Source organism: Triticum dicoccoides, chromosome 2A (genome assembly GCF_002162155.2).
Source record: "Triticum dicoccoides isolate Atlit2015 ecotype Zavitan chromosome 2A, WEW_v2.0, whole genome shotgun sequence".
Lineage (NCBI taxonomy): Eukaryota > Viridiplantae > Streptophyta > Magnoliopsida > Poales > Poaceae > Triticum > Triticum dicoccoides.
In genome coordinates, this window is record NC_041382.1 from 713,685,245 (window position 1) to 713,693,020 (window position 7,776).

A 7,776-nucleotide genomic window follows, 5' to 3' on the forward strand; every position below is an offset into this window, starting at 1 on the left:
CGAAGAGAGAGTGATCAGAACACATACACCATTCCAACTCACATGTTCTGAGAGAGAACCACCTACTCATGTGTTGAGACCAAGAAATTCCATTCCTACCATATGAATCTTGATCTCTAGCCTCTCCAAGTTGCTTTCCACTCAAATCTTCTTTCCACAAAATCCAAATCCTATGAGAGAGAGTTGAGTGTTGGGGAGACTATCATTTGAAGCACAAGAGCAAGGAGTTCATTACCTACACACCATTTGTTACTTCTTGGAGAGTGGTGTCTCCTAGATTGGCTAGGTGTCACTTGGGAGCCTCCGACAAGATTGTGGAGTTGAACCAAGGAGTTTGTAAGGGCAAGGAGATTGCCTACTTCGTGAAGATCTACCGCTAGTGAGGCAAGTCCTGTGTGGGTGATGGCCATGATGGGATAGACAAGGTTGCTTCTTCGTGGACCCTTTGTGGGTGGTTGCTTCTTCGTGGACCCTTCGTGGGTGGAGCCCTGTGTGGACTCGCGCAACCGTTACCCTTTGTGGGTGGAGCCCTATGTGGACTCTCGCAACCGTTACCCTTTGTGGGTTGAAGTCTCCATCAACGTGGATGTAGGATAGCACCACCTATCCGAACCACGGGAAAAACATCCGTGTCTCCAATTGTGTTTGAATTCTCCAAACCCTTCCCTTTACATTCTTGCAAGTTGCATGCTTTACTTTCCGCTGCCAATATACTCTTTGCATGCTTGCTTGAATTATGTGATGATTGCTTGACTTGTCCTAAAATAGCTAAAATCTGCCAAGAACTAAAATTGGGAAAAGGTTAAGTTTTTATTTGGTCAAGTAGTCTAATCACCCCCCCCCTCTAGACATACTTCGATCCTACAAGTGGTATCAGAGCTTTGGTCTCCATTTGCTTTGATCTCCATAGTTTTGGTGGTCATAGCCTTGGTTTCACAACCTAGGAGAGTATGGCGTCTAGCGAGGGAAATTATCACCGTAGAGGTCCCTACTTTGATGGTACTAATTTTGCTAGTTGGAAGCATAAAATGAAAATGCATATTCTTGGACATAACCCCGCCGTTTGGGCTATTGTGTGTGTTGGTTTGCAAGGTGACTTCTTTGATGGGAGAGAACCAAACCGTGAAGCTACCGCGGATGAGTTGAAGATGTTGCAATACAATGCTCAAGCTTGTGATATTCTCTTCAACGGATTGTGCCCCGAAGAATTCAACAAAATCAGCCGTCTTGAGAATGCGAAGGAAATTTGGGACACTTTGATTGATATGCACGAAGGTACCGACTCCGTCAAGGAATCTAAGTTGGATGTGCTTCAAAGCGAACTTGACAAGTTCAGGATGAAGGATGGTGAAGGTGTCGCTGAAATGTACTCTAGGCTTGCTCTCATCACAAATGAGATTGCCGGCTTAGGAAGTGAAGAGATGACCGACAGATTCATCATCAAGAAGATTCTAAGAGCCTTGGATGGAAAATATGATACCGTGTGCACATTGATCCAAATGATGCCCAATTACAAAGATCTCAAGCCAACGGAGGTGATTGGAAGAATTGTTGCTCACGAGATGTCACTTAAGGATAAAGAGGAACTTCACAACAAGTCAATTGGTGCCTATAAAGCCTCATGTGAAGCCCCTACATCATCAAGTGAGAAACAAGACTTCAATGAAGAATTGAGCTTAATGGTGAAGAACTTCAACAAGTTCTACAAGAGTAGAAGCAAAGATAGAAGCTTCAAGTCAAGGTCCTACAATGACAAAAGATCTTCTAGTCGAGAGCGAAACTGCTACAGTTGTGGAAGACCCGGACACTATTCCAATGAGTGTACGGCTCCCTACAAGAGAAGAGAAGATTCTCCAAAAAGAAGAAGCAAAGAATCACCACCAAGAGAGAGGAGGAGTAGAGATGATCGTTATGAACGAAGATACTCATGGAGAAGCAAGGATTCGGAAAGGAAGGAAAAATCATCGAGGAGCTACACAAGACGAAGACATCAAGCTCATGTTGGTGAATGGGTATCCGGCTCCGACTCCGACAGCCACTCCGAGAGAAGCTATCACTCCGACTCCGAAGATACTCAAGATGAAGGTGTTGCCGGTCTAGCACTTGTGTCAACCAACTCCTACGACATATTTGACTCACCAAATGAAGGAATTGGAAGATGCTTCATGGCCAAAGGTCCTAAGGTAACACACCCCGAGTATGTTGATTTCAATAGTGATGAAGATGACTTGTTAGGTGATGATTTGCTTGTTGACAACTCTAGTGATGAATACTATGATGAAACGTCAATTAAACATGCTAATCAAGATAAAATGAATGACAATGATAAGGAGAAGATTGAGTCTAAAGAACTAAACACTCTTAAGTTAGCTCATGAAACTATCTTCGAAGATCATCGAGAACTTTTAAGAGCTCATGAGAAATTACGCTTTGAAAAGCTCAATCTTGAGCAAGAGCATGAGTTCTTAAAAGCAATCAATGATGATCTCCGCAAGAAAATCTCTTCTCACATTGCCAAGCGTTTACTCTTATCCACTTACATGCCTCAAGTCAAGTCTAGTAACAAGAACAAGAAAGATTCTTCCTCTAGTAGTAACAATGATCATGCTAAATCCAATATTGTTGCTTCTAGTAGTTCTCTTGATTCCACTAATGATTCTCTTAGCCAAGTTACACTTGAGCAAGAAAATAGCTTATTGAAGGGAATTATAGAGAAAGGAGTGTACAAAAGCCTTGCCGGGAGTAAGCAATTCGAGGAAATTGTGCGCAAGCAAGGAATGCACCGGAAGAATCAAGGTGTTGGTTTTGAACGAAAGTTCAATGCCAATGGAGTTGAGTGGGAAGAAGATCAATACCCCAAGACAAAGTTTGTTCCTCAACAAGAGAAGTATGATACTTCTTTCAACGGGACACAAGCTCAAGATGATCTTCCACCACAAGACTACAAGCAAAAAGGCAAGGACAAGCTTCAAGAGGAAATTGATGCATTTGAAGAAGCTCCTAAGACCTTAGTCAAGTGGATTCCCAAGACTACTTCAAGTTCCACTTCATCAAGTACGACTACAACTCCAAGGATTCCCATCAAGATGGTGTGGATCCAAAAGAAGAAGAACTAGAGAGTTCTTGAGGGTGACTCCGCCAACATACTTCACTCTTATTATTTTGGCAAGAACAAGTGCAACCAACTTCCACATCTTGCACTAGTTCAAGGAGTCACAAACCCTCTTGTTGGTAAGACAAGGGACAAGGTAACCTAAAAGTTTTCATGGACATCATCTTGTGTGTGCATCAATCTATGTCTATGGATATCCTTGTTTGTTCCTTGTGGGACTAACCCATGTAGGTATTGAAAGTGCAATTCACTCAAATGGATAGCTCCAAGTGATCTACATCAACATTGAGCATCCACATCTTCAACATCTACATGAAGTCATCATCGACAAAACCCAAGGTTAGTTCATCCCTCTTAGGGGGGATATCACATCTAGGGGGAGCTTTACTCTAAGACTTGAGCTAAAGCAACTCTAAAGATGTGAACACAACAATGCTTTATGTAAAAGTGGTAACCCCACTTGAGCTTAAACGATGAGTATGACCTATGATCAAGTGTTCTCACTTGACTCCTAAGTCAATATACTCATATATAGATGACCTAGTCATCGCAAATTGCTTGATAGATGCTAGAATTGGTTGTGCATGCCTTGTCACATATTTCACTTGCCATCTTATTGTGTGAGCATGTTGGTTGCATATTTTACTCATTCGAGGACATCCACTTGTTGTTTTGATTGTTTGGTTTTACTTTCTTTTGCCAAGTGGATGGACAAGAATGCCTAAGAACCTCCTCTAGCTATCTATGCTTTTCTCATCTCAAACTCTATTCATGCTGCATCACAAAATTTGATCAAGTCAGATTCGAACCACTCTGTGTGAGGAGCGCTCGGAGTCCCCGATTTGTCATAGACTTAAACTTCCAAAACCTCTTTATGATTCTCGGTCTGAGCGATACCCCACTTTCGGTCCTACAGATATCATTAAGTTGATCTAGGTTTTCGATCTCGGTGCAACCGATTTGAACATTTCGGTCCCACCGAGTTTCAGTAACTGCATGCAGTTATGAATCTCGGTGCCACCGAGTTGTTCCACTCGGTCACACCGACAGGGTCGGGCTATATATAGTCACGGGCAAAATTTGGAAATTTCTCCGAACCCCTTCGCCCGCGCGATAGCCTGCTCTGCCAACGTGGTCTCCGGATCGTCTTCTCACCGCCAGCCGCCTCCAGTCGCTGGTCTCCGTCGCTGTCAACGGGAATTCTGCCCCGCCGTTGCCGCCGTAGCGAGTCTCCGCCGAACTAGGGTATGGACTCGATCTTTGTGCTATTCCCAATCCGATTCTTAGCACATTGTGATCATCATGATTCTTGCCACGATTGAAACACTCCTATCCAGTCAATACGCTCGTAGATTAGGTTTGATTCGAAAATTTTAGGGTTAGGTTTCCGTCGAAACCATCTCGGACCCACCGAGTTGAAAAACTCGGTCCCACCGATTTGGCTTATGCCATTGCACAAGTGAGACTCGGTCTGACCGAGAATTACTTATCGGTGTGACCGATTTTGGAACTCTGTGAAACCCTAGCAGTCTCGGTGCCACCGAACTGTGACTCGGTCCAACCGAGTTCACTAGTTTAGGTTCCAAAACTGCTTCGGTATCACCGAGTTTAAAAATCGATAGATCCGAGATGATTTCAGTGGGAAACTAAAACTAAGTTTTTGGATCATTCTTTTGCAAAAATCTCTGCATTTTGTGATGCTCATCTATTCTACCTCATCTATGAACTATTCACAGGGTCAGAAGTCAGAGTTTGCAGCATGTCTGATCAAAGTGACAGCCAGAACATGTCAGAGCAGCAGGTGCACATGAGTGAGGGCACTAGTCCCTCCAGCTCTTCAGATGAGGGTAGCAGGAGCACCCCTAGCAACTTGCCAAAAGCTACCACCAGACAGAAGAAGAAGAGAACTTCAGACTCCGAAGATGAAGATTATGTGGCAGAGGAAGAGGCCACGTCAAAGAGAGTCGAGCCAGCTCAAGGCACAAAGCCAGGGCTGAAAATCAAAAGGCCAGCAGGCAGGCAGCCCATGTCAAAGGCAAGAGCTTCAACTGAGAAGCCTGCACCCAAAGAGCCAGTTGCTGCAGAAGGCAAGAAGAGGAAGGAAAGGGTCAAGAAGACCGTAGCCAGAGTGCTTGGAAAGGCTTCCATCATGGAAGAGGAAGAGGAAGAAGAGGTAGCTGCACCAGCACCTAAGGCACCCAAGCTAATGGGTGATGCCATAAGATCAGGGGCTACTGCATCTAAGCCCAAAGCTGCCTCCAAGCCAAAACCAAAGAGGAATACAAGGAGCATTCCTGCGGCTGAGAAGAACAAGGCCCCAGTGCCTGAGACTGTTGCTGAAGAAGAGGATGAAGAGCAAGTTCTTAGAAAGCTCAAGCCCAAGATCCCAGACCACAACGATGCTCATCCTGTGGCTGAGGACATGAAGCTCAGGAGAGATTCAGGGCTGAGGAAGTGGAGAGAAGCAGACCCGTATGCTTCAAGGAGAAGGACTGCTGTGGATTACAGATTTCACACCAAGGAACAGCAGGACTTCTATGAGACAGTGCTGCTTGATAAAAAGCCAATAGTCTGTGATATGAGATGGGTTGACTGGCAGTACATCAAGGACAATGAGGAGCACTATCCTGGAGTGCAAGACAGCTTCATAGCTTGTGGAGTAGCTGACTTTGTTGGGCAGAAGCTCACAAAGTGGAATGAGGAGCTTATAATGCAGTTCTACTCCACATCACACTTTTATCCAGATGGGAGGATCACATGGATGTCTGAGGGTACAAGGTACCAATCAACTGTTGAGGAATGGGCAAAGTTGATCAATGCCCCAGAGGAGCAAGCAGATGACTTGGATATCTACGCCAAGAAGAAAATGGATCATAACTCAATGTCCAACATGTACAAGGAAATTCCCAATGAAGCTCTTGACACTTTCAAATTTGGCTCAGTGCATTACCTTCTGTCAGGGCTGCCAACTATCAATTGGATCTTGAGGCACACCTTATTGCCCAAGTATGGAGATCACAAGATGATCAGAGGCCATGCTATCAACTTGCTACATGTATTTGATGTGCCTCAGAAGTTCAAGGTGATGAGCCTCATAGTGGAAACTATCAAAAGCACTGCAGCAGATCAGAAGAGGAGTTGCGGATATGCCCCTCAGATCCAGGAGCTCATTAACTCCAAGATGGGCACGGGCATATATTTATTGGACAAGGAACACCTACCCATCCGTCCAGATTTTGAGGACAATCAAGTTGTCATGACTGAGAACGAGCCATCATCTGCCCAAGCATACGCAAAGAAGGAGAAGGCAAGGAAGGAGAAAGCTGCCAACTCAAGAGGAGGCATCTGAGTATTTCTTGAAGACCAAACAAGAGCAGCTTGGTTACCTGATTGCATCCACCCTGCGGATTGAGAAAGGACTAGCCACCCTAACTCAAAACCAGGCAAGCCTAGAGAGAATCATGGAACAAAAGTTCTATGACTTGGATGTCAAGGTGACAGAGATTCAGACTGCAGTGGAGCAGCTCCAAGATGATATGCAGGAGAGGAGAGGCAGGACTACCACTCATGCCTTTGCCAGAGTGCCACGAGGTCCGAGGTCGTCTGCCGTGCCAGTTGCTGACACAAGAGCCACCACCTCAGCACCAGCTACAGCCTCAGTTCCACCAGCTCCAGCATCTACTTCAGCTCCAACTCCAGTGTCTACAGAAGCCTTCGTCCTTGGAGTGATCCGGACTCCACCACCACCAGAAGATCAAGCCTGAGCGTCGATCTAGTACTATGCATTTTCTAGGAACTTTTTGGTAACTTGTTGCCAAAGGGGGAGAAAAATGTATATATCATAGGCTTCGAGAGAGAGAGTGTTGCTTTTCTCTCTTGCTTTATTTGGTGGTTTTTCAAACTTGTTTTCTTTTGAGTGCTTGAGATACTATGTCATTATTTGTGAGACATTAATGATCATGTGTTTGATCATAAGCTACATTAATGCTTGATTAATGCTATTATCTTATCTATCTTATGTGATCTTTCACTATTCTTGGTGATGAGTGCATGTATTTCATTCTTATCATTTTAAGCGCTCCACCAAGATGTATGTGACATGGAAGAGTAACCCATGACTCTAACTCCTTGTGCATTTGCAGTCCAAAGCAAATTTTAAATATGCACAAATTTAGGGGGAGCTCTTACTTATCACATACTTCTCAAAGCGACGATATATTTCATGCTTATTATCATTTATCGAAGCTTTGATCTATATGTTGTCATCAATTACCAAAAAGGGGGAGATTGAAAGTGCAACTATCCCTAGGTGGTTTTGGTAATTCATAACAACATATAGCTCATTGAGCTAATGCTATTCCAAGATGATTATTTCAGGAAAGCTCAATGATTGGCATGGCATGGATGTGAAAGTGGAACCCTCAAAATGCTAAGGACAAAGGATTGGCTCAAGCTCAAAAGCTCAAGACTCTTCATTTTATATTTTAGTGATCCAAGATCACATTGAGTCTTTAGGAAAAGCCAATACTATCAAGGAGGGATGAGGTGTTGCTTAATGAGTCTCTTGCTTCATGTGCTTAGTGATATGCTCCAAAAACCCTCAACTACTTTCCCATATCCACATTTGACCTAAACCCTAAGCCAAACTCGGTCCTACCGATTCT